The sequence below is a fragment of the Dermacentor albipictus genome, chromosome 5 (genome assembly GCF_038994185.2).
Source record: "Dermacentor albipictus isolate Rhodes 1998 colony chromosome 5, USDA_Dalb.pri_finalv2, whole genome shotgun sequence".
Classification (NCBI taxonomy): domain Eukaryota; kingdom Metazoa; phylum Arthropoda; class Arachnida; order Ixodida; family Ixodidae; genus Dermacentor; species Dermacentor albipictus.
The window spans coordinates 135,204,019-135,221,469 of NC_091825.1; positions in this window are offsets into that span (position 1 = coordinate 135,204,019).

The window sequence follows — 17,451 nt, forward strand, 5'->3', positions numbered from 1 at the left end:
GCGCGCGCGCGCGCGCTCACACACGCACGCACGCACGCACGCACGCACACACACGCACACACGCACGCGCACACACACACACACACACACACACACACACACACACACGCGCGCGCGCGCGCGCGCGCACATGCACACGCATATTATTTATTTATTTATTTATTTATTTATTTATTTATTTATTTATTTATTTGCTTATGAATGAGAAGGAAGTGAACCGAGCGGCCCGATTTTGATAAGTCATACCATAAGAAGCCAACAAACAATGGACGCAAGGCAAGCATAAGGGAACTTATGCCGTCCTTGGTGTAATTGTTTGTCGGCTTCTTATAGTATGGCTATACATATGTCCCCGCCGCGGTAGTCCAATGCCTAGGGCGTTGCAATGTTGAGCTAGAGGTTGCGGATTCGATCACGGCAGCGGCGGCCGCTGTCCGATGGGGGCGTACGCATAAGCACTTGTTTAGCGTGCGTCGGGTTGAACGTTAGAGAACCCCAGGTGGTCAAAATTAATCCGGAGCCCGCCATTGCGGCGAGCCTCACAATCAGCTGATCGTGATTTTGGCACGCAAGTACCCCCGAATATAATTCAGTTTAACAGACACACACGCACGCACGCTTTCTCTTTACAAACACCCGCATGCGCATGCGTACTTTTTAATGCCTTGTCATTCTTTCCAGAGGCTATGTGTGTATGTATGTATGTATGTATGTATGTATGTATGTATGTATGTATGTATGTATGTATGTATGTATGTATGTATGTATGTATGTATGTATGTATGTATGTATGTATGTATGTATGTATGTTTCTAAACCGTCTTCCCGACGTCCTTGGTAACTACCTAGTTCGCGGTTGAATGCCTAGCACATCGTGCTGCTGTTCTGAGCTAATAGGGTCCGAAACCAACCACCGGACCAACTTGGGTCACTCAGCATGTGGCATTGTCTACATACGCGACACTCCTCAACGAACATCTTTCACGCCCGCATGGTTCACTGTAGACGAGGGACTGGCATGAACCTTTCGCCAGCTTCAGTCACTAACTATGTGCCACTAAGTTTGCGGCAAGCGAGAGAACAGTACTCAGCATTCTCGGGCAACCACGCGCCACGCTTCTCGTCTCGGAGGCCACGCACGGACTTCTCAGGCGTGCAACTAGATGGCGCAGCGTCTCCGAAAAGAAACGCGGGAAAGGGGCCCGTTTGTCGCCTGACGCGTTCCTCAGCGTTCGCATGCACTGACGAGCCACACATTTCGGAGGCTACGCACAAGCTTCGCGGCGGCGGCGCTAGATGCCGCCGAGTGTATTTAAGGAAGCGCGAAAGAGGAGTCCCGCTGCGGTACACGCCTCATGTACGTAACTCGTTCCGACGGTGGCATTACGTTGAGTCGTTATATTGATTAAATGCTAATGCATTACCTTCGATAGTTTGATCAAGAAAGACCTGACGAAGGCATACTATCGAAGGTAATGCATTAGCATTTAATCAATATAACGACTCAACGTAATGCCACCGTCGGAACGAGTTACGTACATAAGGCGTGTACCGCAGCGGGACTCCTCTTTCGCGCTTCCTTAAATACACTCGGCGGCATCTAGCGCCGCCGCCGCGAAGCTTGTGCGTAGCCTCCGAAATGTGTGGCTCGTCAGTGCATGCGATGAGCAAACGATGCGCCATCCTCAAGGCTGGAGATTTGGAATCGGACACAATGGAGCTGAGTAGAAGAGGCACCCCCCAGGGGTCAGTCATCTCACCACTCCTCTTCAACATCGCAATGGTTGACCTCTCAAGGTATCTAGGCAAGGTCCAGGGCATCGGTCACACGATCTACGCGGATGACATCACTGTCTGGTGCGCGGGTGGCAGTGACGGACAAGTCGAAGCCGCTCTCCAGGAAGCTGTCGACACTACAGAGCGCTTTTTAACCAACACGGGACTCCGGTGCTCCCCAAAGAAATCGGAGCTCCTTCTCTACAGCCCAAGTAGAAAGGGCCGCAAGCCACAGAACTGGAAACCCCCCCCCCCCCTGAAATTGACATTAATCTCTACACCAGTTGCGGAGATCCCATTCCCAAAGTCGCGTCCATTCGAATCTTGGGAATGACACTCGAAGGGACAGGCACAAATAGCGTCACCATTCACAAATTAGCAAAGAAGACGGATAGCGTCATCGGTCTAATCAGGCGGGTAGCTAACAGAAGGAGAGGCCTGAGCGAAGAGAATCTGTTAAGGCTAGTCCACGCTTTCTTGTTGTGCCATTTTACGTACGTAGCGGCCATGCACGTCTGGAAGAGGGCCGAGCGAGACAAACTAAATGCCATGATAAGGAGGGGGATCAAGAGCGCGCTCGGACTACCAAACTACACACGCACCGACCGACTCCTGCAGTTGGGTATTCATAATACCCTGGAAGAGATCGCAGAAGCACAAGAAAGGGCACAGATTCTCAGGCTCTCCGGCACCAGGGCGGGCAGACGACTCCTAACTGAGATGGGCGTCCCCCCGGCCACTGTCGAAGACGCCTACCAAGGCCTACCAAAAGAGCAGAAAGATAACATCATCATATCGCCCGCCCCGCGCAACATGCATCCCCAGCGCAACGTAGAAAGAAGGAAGGCCAGAGCGGTGGCGCTCCTACGCCGCGCAACAGAACTCCCTGGCGGCAGCTGCTTCGTTGACGCGGCCCAGTATGGCAACAGCGACAATTTCACCGTAGTGTCAATCAACCACAGGGGTTCGACCGTTAACGCGGCTTCGGTACGAAGCACGTCGTCGCGTGCGGCGGAGCAAGTGGCCATTGCCTTGGCCCTCCTGGATGACGGACATGCCAATATCTTCAGCGACTCCAGGGCAGCCATCCGCGCCTTCAGCGTTGGCGCCGTGTGTAAGGAAGCCTGTCGCATCCTCGACGGCAAAACCATCACCACCCACACTCTCACGTGGTTCCCCGCTCACATGGGATCCATCACGGGAGGCCCCAGAAACCTCAACGAGCTGGCCCACTCCAAGGCGCGAGGTCTCACTTTCCGCGACCATGGAGAACTCCAACGCCGGCCCGCAGCGGTGGAGAATAGAGATCAACCGACTACATATAACGAAATTGCGCAGCACTTTTATCTCGGCAGGAGAGAGTTTCCCCTTCCACACAAGAAGTTAAATAGAGCGCAGGCATTGACCCTCAGATTACTGCAAACAGGCTCATATCCCAGCCCGGCTTTATTCCACAAAATTTATCCCGATACCTATGCCACTAGTTCTTGCAGGCATTGCAATGACATCGCTAGCCTAGATCATATGCTCTGGCGTTGCCCCTCGTTACGAGGCACAGAAGAAATCAATGAAGACAAGTGGCTCTCCGCTATCAAGAGCCCTTATGCCGGGGTGCAACTATGGGCTGTCCAGAGGGCCCACGATGCGGCGGTCGGGCAAGGCCTGGCTGTCCCAACGTGGGAGCGGCCCGCAGCGCGCTGAGTCGCGTACCTCAGGACCTTGATTAAAGTTTCGCATCCATCCATCCATCCATACCTTCGATAGTCATCGCGAGATGGGTTCTGCCGGAATTTATTTCTTCTCTGATTCATTGTCTGTCTGTCTGTCTGTCTGTCTGTCTGTCTGTCTGTCTGTCTGTCTGTCTGTCTGTCTGTCTGTCTGTCTGTCTGTCTGTCTGCCTGTCTGTCTGTCTGTCTGTCTGTCTGTCTGTCTGTCTGTCTGTCTGTCTGTCTGTCTGTCTGTCTGTCTGTCTGTCTGTCTGTCTGTCTGTCTGTCTGTCTGTCTGTCTGTCTGTCTGTCTGTCTGTCTGTCTGTCTGTCTGTCTGTCTGTCTGTCTGTCTGTCTGTCTGTCTGTCTGTCTGTCTGTCTGTCTGTCTGTCTGTCTGTCTGTCTGTCTGTCTGTCTGTCTGTCTGTCTGTCTGTCTGTCTGTCTGTCTGTCTGTCTGTCTGTCTGTCTGTCTGTCTGTCTGTCTGTCTGTCTGTCTGTCTGTCTGTCTGTCTGTCTGTCTGTCTGTCTGTCTGTCTGTCTGTCTGTCTGTCTGTCTGTCTGTCTGTCTGTCTGTCTGTCTGTCTGTCTGTCTGTCTGTCTGTCTGTCTGTCTGTCTGTCTGTCTGTCTGTCTGTCTGTCTGTCTGTCTGTCTGTCTGTCTGTCTGTCTGTCTGTCTGTCTGTCTGTCTGTCTGTCTGTCTGTCTGTCTGTCTGTCTGTCTGTCTGTCTGTCTGTCTGTCTGTCTGTCTGTCTGTCTGTCTGTCTGTCTGTCTGTCTGTCTGTCTGTCTGTCTGTCTGTCTGTCTGTCTGTCTGTCTGTCTGTCTGTCTGTCTGTCTGTCTGTCTGTCTGTCTGTCTGTCTGTCTGTCTGTCTGTCTGTCTGTCTGTCTGTCTGTCTGTCTGTCTGTCTGTCTGTCTGTCTGTCTGTCTGTCTGTCTGTCTGTCTGTCTGTCTGTCTGTCTGTCTGTCTGTCTGTCTGTCTGTCTGTCTGTCTGTCTGTCTGTCTGTCTGTCTGTCTGTCTGTCTGTCTGTCTGTCTGTCTGTCTGTCTGTCTGTCTGTCTGTCTGTCTGTCTGTCTGTCTGTCTGTCTGTCTGTCTGTCTGTCTGTCTGTCTGTCTGTCTGTCTGTCTGTCTGTCTGTCTGTCTGTCTGTCTGTCTGTCTGTCTGTCTGTCTGTCTGTCTGTCTGTCTGTCTGTCTGTCTGTCTGTCAACAAGAACTGGGCAAGCAGCAGCCATATTTGGCCATGCAGTATCATACGAAGTTGTTCTTAGCCAACGCTTTTCCCCCCTCTTGTTTGCTGGCTTGCTTTGCCTTGTTTCGGCACAAGTTTATCTTTTCTCTCCTTCTCCCCCTCTGCACCGGCTCGGCCACGTGTGCCGCGTCGTGGCTGGAGCCTGGGGCCCGAAATGTGACACGACAGCGGCAAGTTGAACGAACCGCGTGTCGCAATGGTTTTCAATTAGGCGTTCGGTTTCCCCCTTCCAGATCACCTCCCGGTCGGACCGCACAACAAGGCTTGCGCGCAAAAGAAATCAATTTGCGGAGCGGTGGATGAAGGGGGGGAGGGAAAACAATTTGGAGAAAGACCGCGTAGCAGCCCGACCAAGGGCGGCAGCAAAACTCACGCCCCACACGCAGGTTCTCTCTCACCCTTTGCACCGGAGATGCATCGCGTATATGGTATACTATATACCCGTATAGACGTGCGCGCACGCTCGCGCATCCAGCGAAAACCGCAATAAACAACGCGCTGCAAGGAATCGAAAATGAGTCGACAACGAGGAACACGCGCCCGGGAGCAGCGATCGGCTCCCGCACCCGCGTATAAAACCCCGCAGTGCGCCAGTGTCTGATAAGAACCCGAGCTCAAACAAGGCGTACGGTTATAGGGTTACGACACACGGCGCAGCATAAACAAAGGACTCGCGTTCAATTTCGATCGTCTTTCTTTTGTGAGGATTGTGTTTGGGTATTAATTTTGTTATTACTGTTTTATCAACCTTCCTAGGGATGTCGGTGCAGAGACGATTTCTAGGAACCGCTGAGGGAACGTTGCCATACTTTGCTGCAAGCAAGACCGTCCTCTACAACCGTAATGACCGCGACGCACGTTATTATACGGCTGCTGGATTCTCAAGTTCGAAGATGCTCGTATTGATACGTTCAGTGTTTGGCAAACATTATACGGTCTGAGAAAAAGTTCAGTTGCATATCTATGCGTATATTGTTCTGCCACGCAAGCCAACATTACTCTCGTGCTTATGCGACAATAACCCCACCAAGAGGAGCAACAGCAGGGAGGACACATATTTCAATCACCTGTTCCTTTAAATGCAGGCAATTTTTTATCCTCCTTTATTTATTATCCAAGCGAAAAGGAGCAGCAGGCCGCAGCACACAGCGACAAAGACTCTTCTGTTTATTTGCGTCTGAATAAAACAACCAAAATAAACACACAAGACCAACACTGCATAGTAAGAAAAAAAAATAACATACCAGCCACGCGTATCTCCTGCTGCCGCTGGAATTGAACCTGGAATTCCCAACGTATAACTTATGCTGCGCCGTTTTGATAGCTCAAAATTCTGGTTTGAACACGGGAAGCTTATCGCACAACCTCTAGCGATGTTTTCTTTTCTTTTTTGATACGCTTGAAAGAGCTTTTCAGTAGTGGATATACTTCAGAAAACCAATCTATGATTGTGATTTCCACTACTAACTTGGTTGTAGTTAAAATCACATTTCACTGTCTATTATTTTGTACAACGTATATCTCCAGGGCCCGAAATAGAGCTGAACGAGTTGTTCCAACTTTCCTTCCACACTCCACTGTGCGCGAAACTGCTCTCTCTCTCTCTCTCTCTTCATCCCCCTACCCTCTTACCCCAGTACAGGGTAGCGAACCGGACCTGAATCTGGTTAACCTCCCTGCCTTTCCTCTCTCTCTTTCTCTCTCTCTCTCTCTCTCTCTCTCTCTCTCTCTCTCTCTCTCTCTCTCTCTCTCTCTTGATGTTGAAACGCGTTGTGGCATTACAGGATTACAAGCCCTAGGCGAAAGGATCGAATGAACATAATTCACGCAGCTCGAGCGCGCCTCGCACAGAATAATGCAGAATCGCTGCACCAAATGTCAGAGGTAAGAGAAAGAGAGAAAAGCGAAAGAAAAAAAAAGAAAAAGAAATTACGCGCCACCGTCGTCGTAAATGCGCTGTCACGCCACAGCTTTGCACGCGCGGACGCCACCGGAAGCATGGTCCGTGATACTAACCCCGAGAGCAAAGTGTATACAACGAGAGCGACCCCGTCGACACCTCGCCGAAGCGAGCCGACACGGCAGCGGCGCGTGGGTGGGCACAACTCGAGAAACGCGGAAGGCAGACGGTGACGCACTGCGTGGAAGAAACGAAACTTTAAAGAAAAAGAACGAAAGAAAAGAAAAAGAACACAAGAAAAAAAAAACAGCCTACCGCAATTCCACTTGTCGGAGTCATCAGGAAGCGAGACAACACCATGATCCGTAAAAGAACGAGAAGCAGCAGCGTAAACACAGATTGTAAAGAGATTAAATTTACACTATTATTCTTTTAGTCTTGCACAATGTACGTGCATCCAGGTATAAGCAAGCCCGCACGCACGCGAACACACGTGCGCACACAAACTGAAGCACTTTTTCGTTGACGCAAAGCAGGCCACCGAAAAAATGTGTGGAAAGAAGGCTGCCCCAAAGAAATTCTGCGAGGTTACACACTTCCGCGAGCGCTTCGTCTAAGTGGCCACCCAGTCGGTGCTCGCCATGAAAGAACTCGGGTGGCTTTCTTTTCCTTTTCAGCATATCGACGTTTAATTGTATTCAGCATTTACGCCAATGTACGGCTCTTTGAGACACTCGGAAAAAGGACAAAAAGACGTGAGCGTTGACAACGTTGTGCCTGGGATCTGTCACGAAGATTCTGAAACGTTGTGCCTATGCAAAGGAGGTCCCTACATATACAGGCTGCTTTCTTTTTTCGTTTTAGCTGCATAGGGGAAATACAAGAGGATGTGCTTAGATTTAGGCGTAGGTTGGCCCAGGTGATCGAAATTAACCCGAAGTCCCCTACTCGTAATCCTGCCTCGTAATCAGAATCGTGGTTTGTAATGTAATGTAATGTAATAGCCCAGAATGTATTATTATTATTCTTTAGTGGCAGTCCGTTTCCTTGAACAATGTGTAATTGCTTTATTCCCCCGGTGTTAGCCTAAGTGTGATAAACTTGGTGGTATAGGCGATAAAGTTTATAGAAAGCGCTATAGAGGCAACGTGAACGGGAAACGGCAAGCGTAACATTAGCAGATAGGAAAACGGCAGTAAAGGTATGAGAGCATACGCCTGTAGATGTCTCTTTTAAAAATTTATTTTCGGGTTATTGGCAACTTGTGCCGAGATTTTAAGCAGCAACGCGGGATGCATTGCATTTATTCTTACAAATTACACTGCAGTGCGACGCCAATCGTGCCACCAGACAAAGAAATTTGGAAGGTGGCTACTGGCAAAATAAATTACTCTGGAGAAAAAATTATTAAATACACTGCCAACTGTTTTGATAAATCAACACGAAATTGGATCTGATATTTTAACAACTGTACAAAGAAACCTTCCATATTTTTCTTCTCCTGATGTAACTAAATCATGTCAGTTAGAGCAAAGTAACGAATCCTAATGTTACTCTTTAAGCCTGCGATGCTTGTGAGCTTTCTTTTTTTTTTTAATCTACACATTTTGTTAAAATCCGTTTTCCTTTAAAACCGATATGCGCTTTTGCATTTATTACAGCGCCTATATAGTGCATGCTGCTGTCGCCAATTGCATTATATAAGGGGGGATTCTGGCCCTCTGTCAAGCTGCTCTTGGTGGCATCTTTACCCACAGCCTCCTTCATTGTTTTAATGGAAATAAAAAAGGTAATTGTATTGTATTGTATTGTATTGTATTGTATTGTATTGTATTGTATTGTATTGTATTGTATTGTATTGTATTGTATTGTATTGTATTGTATTGTATTGTATATACAAAGAAAGCTCCCATTGCATCGCAAAGACACGCATGTACAAAATGCACAGACTACCGATACGCGCAAAAGACGCACCAGTGGCCGTCAAAAGGAACACATGCCGAATGCGGCCGCGTATTAGTGACAACTAAGTATAGATATTGAAGATGCTTGGAATGAGGCGTCAGTCAATGCGTAAGCTTTTGTCCTTCCAGCCGCACAAACAGAGTATCCTCGAACGAAAAGTAAGATTATTTTGTTAGTTTAGGCACAGAAGATTGAACGGTGTTGTGTTGTACTGTGTTGATGGCTATAGCTAGTCCCACTGGCTGGCGGTGAGAGGAAAGAAAGGAACGTTTAATGAAGGACATCAAGGTTCAGGAGAAGTTGGGTACGTCCCGCAATGAGCAGAAAATATAGCTGGTACTCTATTAGAGTGTAGTCTAAAGTGGGTGCCAAGAGCAGTGGAAGAGATGTCGAGGGTGGCCAGAGAAGGGGTGGCAACTTTTTTAAATTCTGGGATTTCATTAAACTGGGGTTCCCGACTAATTTGGCCACCTTGGTCACTTTTCCTTGAACCCAATGCACCGTATTACACGCTCCATCGAAACGCGGCCGCCATGCCCGGGGTTTGATCTCGCGACTTCGTGCTTAGAAGCGCAATGCCATATAGACGCTAAGCCGCCACGGCGAGTGTGTTATAATATTACAAAGCAAAGCAAAAAAGAGAAAAAAAAAGGCGTGGGATAAAGCATCTGATGAGCCAGCAGCATACTTTCTTGTTATTTTTGATTACCAGCACGCGAAGCTTAATTAAGGAACAAGGTAATTAACATATGCGTCAGTGGTGACGTAAATTCTCTTACAGATTTGACATGGAGTTGATGCGAAAACGAGCCATGAAACGTGTCTATGCTAAACATATGAGCAGCCTGAGGCCCTTAAAATCAATATTACTCAGCCGCTTCGCTTCAAGGGCAGTTGAATAGTTATCCGCGAGAGAAGATCCATATTATGTAGCCCTTGCTTCGTCTAAGTATGTCTCTGATTCAACAGTGGCCGTATTCACGCACAATCACTTTCGGGGATAATTTCACTTTTGCGTTACGTAACATCCGCGACGACGCCTCATCATTGGAGCGACAGGCTCCCCTTCCTTCTCACTTATGCGATGAATGCGCCTTGAAGGTGATAACCACAAATGAAATCGACCTGGTATATTTACAGCCCCTGTGTAGACTAGTGATGACGTAATTTAGTATCAGGTACTGCTAAGGACTGTCTGTGAGCTCAACAGTAAGAAACGAAGAAAAACAGGAATGCGACATTGTCGAAAGGAAAAAAAAAGTGATAAAAGCGCAGGACGCTTACGAATGCAAGAGGGCGGGAGAGACAAGCAACTAAAGAGATGTCCTTTCACGGGGATGAAAAGGAAGGGGAGCATGGACGTCGTAAGAGCAAAAACTGATATCTGAGGATGCGAAAGGAGAAGCTGGAACGGGGGAGAATAGGGACATCGGATCCGGGGCGAAATACGAATCACGAACCGGTCGCGGGGTGCACCCCCAAGTGCCGGGAGGCCACTATAGGTCCGCGTTGGCGCGGCCGCGGCAAGGAGGAAAGAGAGAGGAGAGAAGGACGGCGAGCGTCAGTCGCGGGGTCCGCTAATCAAGATTGAAGCGCGCCCATGGACTCACACCCGCCTCGCGTTTAGCCGCTTTCCACCACCGCCGCCGCCGTCGGGGTAGGTGAGTGGAGCAGGGACAGAAAGGAACCGGAAGAGTTGGCCCAGGACGTCTTCTTCCGGGGCCGTCCCGGAAACGAAAACGAATGAATTAGAAGGACGGCGCCGGCTGCGTGTGTACGGGCGCGGGTGCGCATCAAGCACAGGACAAGCGACTCCGGCCCGTCTCTTTCGCGAACGCCGCTTCTGCAAGTCCGCGACTCCGCTGCTCGTAAACGAGTGCCTTGACTGGCAGCACGCGTGCAGAACTGTTCCAGGAACTTTTTTTCGAAATGCCTTAAACTGAGAAAAAGCTCAAACACTTCGTGGTCCTGTACGCATGTCGCCTGGAGTTGAGAAGAGCGAAGTTGCGCAGGCCCAAAACTCTTGTTCGAGAACGTGCTTTTCACTTGCTGGCATGTGGTGGGGCCGCAAAGTGTAGTTAAACTATGTCGAACTTTCGGCATGGTGACGTGCATGTTTAACGCTAGTAAGAATACACAAGAGCGCTAACGATAGTAGAAGGGAAAGGGAAGACGAACAGTTGCAAAGGCAGAGTTATAGACGAGCCTAGAGCAGAGACGGGACAAAAGAAGACACATAGGGACACACGGCCTGTGTGTCCCTATGTGGCGCTGTGTATGTCCCTATGTGTCTTTTTTTGTCCCGTCTTTTAATCGCGCTACCGTACTCCGCTTGAAGATGTATTACCAACAAGGCCACATTGCAAGCCTCTGGAGCAGAGGAATTGAGTTTACAGTATTGGTCTTGCGGGCCACCACTGGAAAGACCGACGATGCTATGGCTATGACGTAGAAATTGGGTGACATCACGTGACCCACGTTGGTGCCTTTTGCCGCTGTCAACGCGACTCGCTGACTGGGTGACTGAAGTCTTGATTGTAGGACTGTAGATAACGTGATTTATTGTAGAGGCAGCAATTTAGTTGCCCACTCTTACAGCATGGTTTACTACTCGGTGCTGCAGTGCCGGGCGTGTCCTACCGAGCCCACAGTTGTCACACGCGTACCCCAAAACGAAGCGATGAATCCTTGGGTTATAAAGCCACAGAAAACGAAATAATATTGCAATCGTAAGAATCGGGCAAACGATGCACAGAGGGTTTGCAGCGTTCTCGCTTGATACGATGTCAGTCAAAATACGCTGCGCCGTGTACACGCGACTTGCATGCGCGTACACGGCGAAAGCGCGGTATGAGGAGACGAAAAATATAACGGGTTGAAGTTCCACGTGTTAAAATAGAGCGGCGATAAATCATCGTCCCGCTGAAATTGTAGCAAAAGGGGCAAGCCGCTCTCCTTGCGACGAATGCTGTGAACAGTACTGTTATTGCGGCAAAAGTGTGCATAGCGACTTTATGAAAGATTAGGCGAACTGAATAACCAATATGAAAGCGTCAGGTTTCTCACTCGCTAAAAGCCTTTGCTACCCAACACACCAGAATTGGGATGTACAGATGGCGTCACTCTTGTTTAGAGCGCTGGAACGCCTGCCTCCGGGGCGCTCAGGAGCTAGCCAGTGAAGTCTAACGGAAGTTTCTGGGCAAATGTGCCCAGCAGCTACTGTTAGACTTCACTGGCTGGCTCCTGAGCACCCCGGAGGCAGGCGTTCCCGCGCTCTACATAAGGGTGACGCCGACTGTACACGCTAAGTTGTTTTGCAACTAAGGCGCCACACACACGATGCTTAAAACGTGCAAGCACTCAAAATTAACAGCGGTTGAACTGCTGGAGATGCCGGACACTTCGCAGCTCGTATCACGTGATGCCACTTTCTACGTCACTGATAGATTCCAGCAGATGGCGCCACGATATGCCCTCGAGGCCAGTATAGAAAGCCATGCCTGTTTTGTCACAAATACATTTCGGTAACATGCCAAATGCAGAAGAAATCACTGGATGACGTGCCAACATTGATATTTATGACGAACCATACTCATGAGTCACCGGGCGCAGCCCTATTCAGATGAATTCGACGCAAGTGGGTCGAATCGCAATTAGGGCTGACCCAGATGGACCCGGCCGCGTTAACATACATATTTCCATGAGGGTCCAACGAATCAACCCAGCCCTTGCAGGCTGGTTGAGCGAACCTGACCCCACACTTTCTCGGCCTGACACGCTAGCGTTTGCGTGAACACGATCACTGGATTTCGTTCCGATAAGGTGACATACATGCAACTCGCGGTTACAAGGGCGTCGTATGCGTATTGGTCTGGCTATCGGTGTGTGTTTCGCAACGACTTCTAGTATAGACGCTATTTCCGACGACACCTAGTGAGCAAATTACTGTTAGAATGTAGAATAAAGGCATCCTGAACACCGCTGCTGAAAAAGAAAGGATGAAGAGGCTTCCTTGCGCAACGCGGCTGTTACCAAAACGCATCGAGTTCGCTTGCCCATAGCGTCAGCGACAGACAGATGCGTGAAAGTCCTGTCGCACCGTGTCCATTTACGTAATTGTACATCTTTTCCATGACGCCAGTGGTCTCTCCTCCGTCAAGACAAATGCCAAGGGCCGGAATACATATGTCGTTACGTGCTCGCGCCTGATACGTGCATGCGCCCAACCGGAATGACGTCACAAAAAAAAAACGAAACCGCCATGAAGGCCAATGTAATCTCTGCGTAAGCTCGCAAGCACACACGTTGCACAGGCCATGATCGCGTGGTCGAGAATAGCGCCCACCCTTACGTGAGTGGCGACAGGCCTGCGCGTCGAGGGCACTATTACATAAACTAGGGGCAGCGATCGTTGCGAAACATGTATCCTCCAACCGCTAGCTGTCCAACTGGAGCTAGGGTTGGATAAGAATGGGCATTTGGGCTTGATGCTGATACGTTCCATCTCCCACAGCGCCGCGCTTCGTCTTTTTGCCCTGCCGTGTCTTGACTTGGTCTGTTCTCAGTCCTTCTTTTTATCTGCGTCCGTTTACCTGCGTGACCTCCCTGCCTTCTCTCTCTCTCTCTCTCTCTCTCTCTCTCTCTCTCTATATATATATATATATATATATATATATATATATATATATATATATATCCCGCATCACTTGAAAGTTCTGGCTTCCCTTTTCTCCTCTACTGCCTCTCGGCACCGACATCCTTGAGATTAATGATAATGCGCCGTTTTATAGAATAGCGTCAGTTTAGAGTGAACCACACAGAAGAATTTCCAAATGCAATATTTCGCTTGCGTTGGAGTCTCCACATCAATCGAGCGCGTCTATAGAAATTCACATGACGACTGTTAGGAACTTTGAACAGGCGCTCCGGGCGGCTGCTCGAGTTTGCTCTACCAAGGTTTGTTTAACCTTCAGTTATACAGTTTAAGGTTTTTACAGCACACTGTCTGGGACTGGTGCGTACACAGGGCGTTTTCTCTGTACCTGCAGTGTTTCACCTCGGTACATACTATCTCCTGTTTGTGAATATCCTTTTAACTTGCTGTTGGGTACACAGTCTAAGATTACAGACAGGTCATAAAGGAGGCAACACGACACAGAAATGTGTCGCGTTGCCTAGTTTACGTTTTGTCTGGAAATTCGGGGTCTGCTGCAAGTAACTGGGAACAAACTAGCTGTGACGAAAGCATTGTTGCCTGTACTTTCCTGGTGATGTGGTTCCATAGTTCGCTGGGCTTGTGTCCATTCCAGTTCACATTCTTCGAACGAACGTTCTTTGAAATTGTAAAGCTTTAAGTGCAAGCACTGCGATATGATTACGAGTCACGCCGTAGTGGGGGACTCCGGATTAACGTTCACCTAAATCTAAGTACGTGAGCCTCATTCCATTTCACCCCCACCAAAATGCGGCCGTCTCGGTCGGGTTCGAACCCGCGAACCTCGGGCTGAGCAGCGCAACGCCATAACCGGCTGGGCTGACGCACGCGTCATGTCAACCATACGTTACATGTCTAGAAAGAGCTATGACCCAGTGCCGGGCTAGGTGGCTGTCACGATTTGCCTGGGAAAAGCCGTTCTGCCTGAAGATGTTAACAAATAAATAAATCAGAAGCACAGCCACATGCCGTGTTAGCGCTTCTCTTTCCAATCTGTAAACTTACATTAAACCAACAAGTAGAGACGAAACTGTTGTTGATAGTTTGAACTTCGACGACAGGCAGCTCCCCAAGTGTCGATGAACTCTTATAGGAGTATCAACGTATATTTCGAGAAGGCGTAAAACTTTACCGCACGCTTGTCGAAAGGAAAAGGACGACACTTATAAGTGTGCGAAAATTGGGAGACACATGCCGGATATTAAAATATTAATAACTTAGAGAGAGAATCCATTAACCGCACATTCCTTCGTTCGGCTCCCCCGTTGTCGTCGGAAGACTGCAATCGGGAATACGCGGCGAAGTATGGCACAAACCACTCCCTTCCTTTCATTCCTTATCATTTCCCCTTGATTCCTTCATTTCCCACATCACTCCTCTGTATTGCAGAGATATTGTCTCATTTACGATGTTTAGCTTTCCTTTTTAATTTAAGCCATTTTACTCTTTCTAAAAATGTCATTCATTATTGGGCGAATTTGTGCCCCGAGAAGTAAAGTGCTCTCAAAGTCATGACGATAGCGGCAAGCATAGTCGTCGACTCTAGTTCGCAGCTCAAGTACGTCAGCTACTTATACATGTGTTACCATACATTCCACAGTATAGACTATGGTATTCGTGCACATTCGGGAGTGTACAACGCTATTCGCATCGCGCGTACATTCGGTTTAGACAAGACTCTTTCGCCATGAAATCGGCGACATTAATAAGGAAATTTCGAATATAGGCTCGTCTCCCATCGAGAAATGGCTGAATAACAGCGATATTCTGGCGAACAACGATCACTGACAAAAGAAGCTAAATGTACGCGTCGCAATTTCCTTTCAGCACTGTCTCCACAGCGAGATGCTAATATAGTCTTCAAGGGTCATTGCCCTCTCCAGCGCTCTATGCACGTTCTCAGGAGCTATAAAGCCCATCTCATGCGTCTTTCCTTCACAAGGCAAGTGCGCACTTAGCTTGTTTCTCAACTATTAACGTGTGCGTGTCGCTTATACAGCTTCGGTTTCCCCAGGCGCACCTAAAGACGCCTCTTAAAAGAGCATAGCGACTCCGGCCTTCGCAGACTTGGTGGTGGCTTTGTTTTCATTTCCGCCAGGCACCCTTTAGCTCACGTCTAGAACGCCTGAGCTGTATCCCGGTACTTAACTCGTCCAACCTACCTAGCTTCCGAAATGCGATAGTGGAACAGTTCTTCTGAGTTTCATTAACTTTCGCTCGCGTGCGTAAACCCAAAGTTACATCTTGTTTCGGTTCTTTTATTTCCACCGTCATCTTACTCTGACATATATCCGCTTACTTACTAGGCATGGCATGGAGAATAAGAAGAAAATCGCATCAGTTTGTCTAGGTTAGCAAAGTTTGGTTTAGGTGGTTTCGAGGCAGCTCGACAGTTAATGCGGATGAAGATAAAATGGTGAGGTAAGGCGGTAAGGGATATGTGGACGTACAGCTCTGCAGGTTAGGCTAAGCTATGTTAGGTAGGTTAGATTAGGTTCGGGATCTCAAGTAAATTCATCGCTTGTTTAGGCCGGTTGCCGTTTCGTCGACTTGATACTTTAGGAACGCGGTTGTTTTCTATCAATACATTCTTCCAACCATCACGTGGAAGGACACACGCAAGGAATTTAAGTATGTCCTACTTTTGACATGACCAAAGTGGTAAAGAACGCGTCTGGAGAGAGAGAGAGAGTAAACATGTATTTTTAGAATCAGCGTGGAATAGTTCTTTCTTCGCCCAGGGTGGCGCGGCACCCTTAGACAAGAAAGCCGTTGGCGATCACTGCTTGCCGTGCCCTGTTCACCAGCTTTCGCTGGTATCCCAGGTCTGAGGCTGCGAGCGAAGCCTCCCAGCATTCTTCACGGCGCTCTTCTGCTTCGTCCTGGTTTTCTGTAGCGTCTGCTTGGCTCTTGAGTGGCGCGGACACTCCACCACCATGTGGCGGAGTGTGTCCGGCACTCTGCAGCAGCGGCACAAGTATGGGAAGCGGGTGTGGTGCAACCTGCGTATTGTAATGCCATGTACATAAGCGTTTATCTGGAGGCGTCGCAGGGCGATCGTCTCTTCTCTGCTGCGTTTTTGGTGACTTAGTGAATATGCTCTTCTTTCCGGTTCGTAACGCTGTAAGATATCCAAATATTTCCTTGCGAGTCCTCTATATGGCAGGAAGGCCCTGCTTGTGCAATATCGGACGACTGCGGCGCTCCGTTTCCCGCCAAGAGTTCATGACCCGGAGTCCAGACGACGTAGGTCTCCGAGATTTGCTTCTGGCTGGAGATATTTTCCAGGATTTAGGGCGTGATCATGCATATGCGCACATGCGACCTTTCTTGAAGGAGCGACATGCCGATTGGGTGTCATTTAGTACGAAGGCGTTGTTGGAGGAGGATCTTATATAAGCATGTAATTTCGTAGTTTAAATACTACATGGAAATTTAGCGCTGCCACCGTTCGTCCACGGCAGGAACGACGAGTAGCAGACAAACGTTTCTGCGATTTCACATGCATTCGTTGACAAAGCACGTTACAGCTTGTATTGTTATCTGTTGTTTAGCCGTGTTGCACGCTAGTCATATGTTTCTTTAGCGTAGTTGAGATACTTATGTTCCCAGTTCCTTATGAAATTTCTAGTGCATAACTGAGCCTCGGCCCTCTTGAGTATGAGTGCCGTCAGACCTGTCGAAAACATTTCGCCCGTAACACAGATCATCGGTGATTGTTTTTGATGTTTTAAACAGCTATTTTCGTGTGTAATATTGTGAGAACAGAAACGTGACAGAAATTAGAGGCTAAATGAAGTCAGTTCGACACAACTTATCTGCGATAGATCAGGCTAAAAGAGGAGACCAAAGAGTTTCTCACAAGCAAAAGTGTGAAGTTAGGGCAAGTCAACCTGCTATCCATCACTGACCTCTTTGTGCAGTGAGAAGGGCGTCAGTCACTCTCGCATGCACCTGGTGGCGGAAACTCATGTTGGCCCCCTGAAATTATTGCTAGCAGAAATGCGACCATGCTCAGAAAATGGAGTGCCCTACAAGTTCGCTTAACGGTTAATCTATAGCGTCCATTAATATTATCCATGCATAATGTGCTACGTCCAGGTTGGGATATCGTTTTTGTGTGTCATCGCGCTCTGT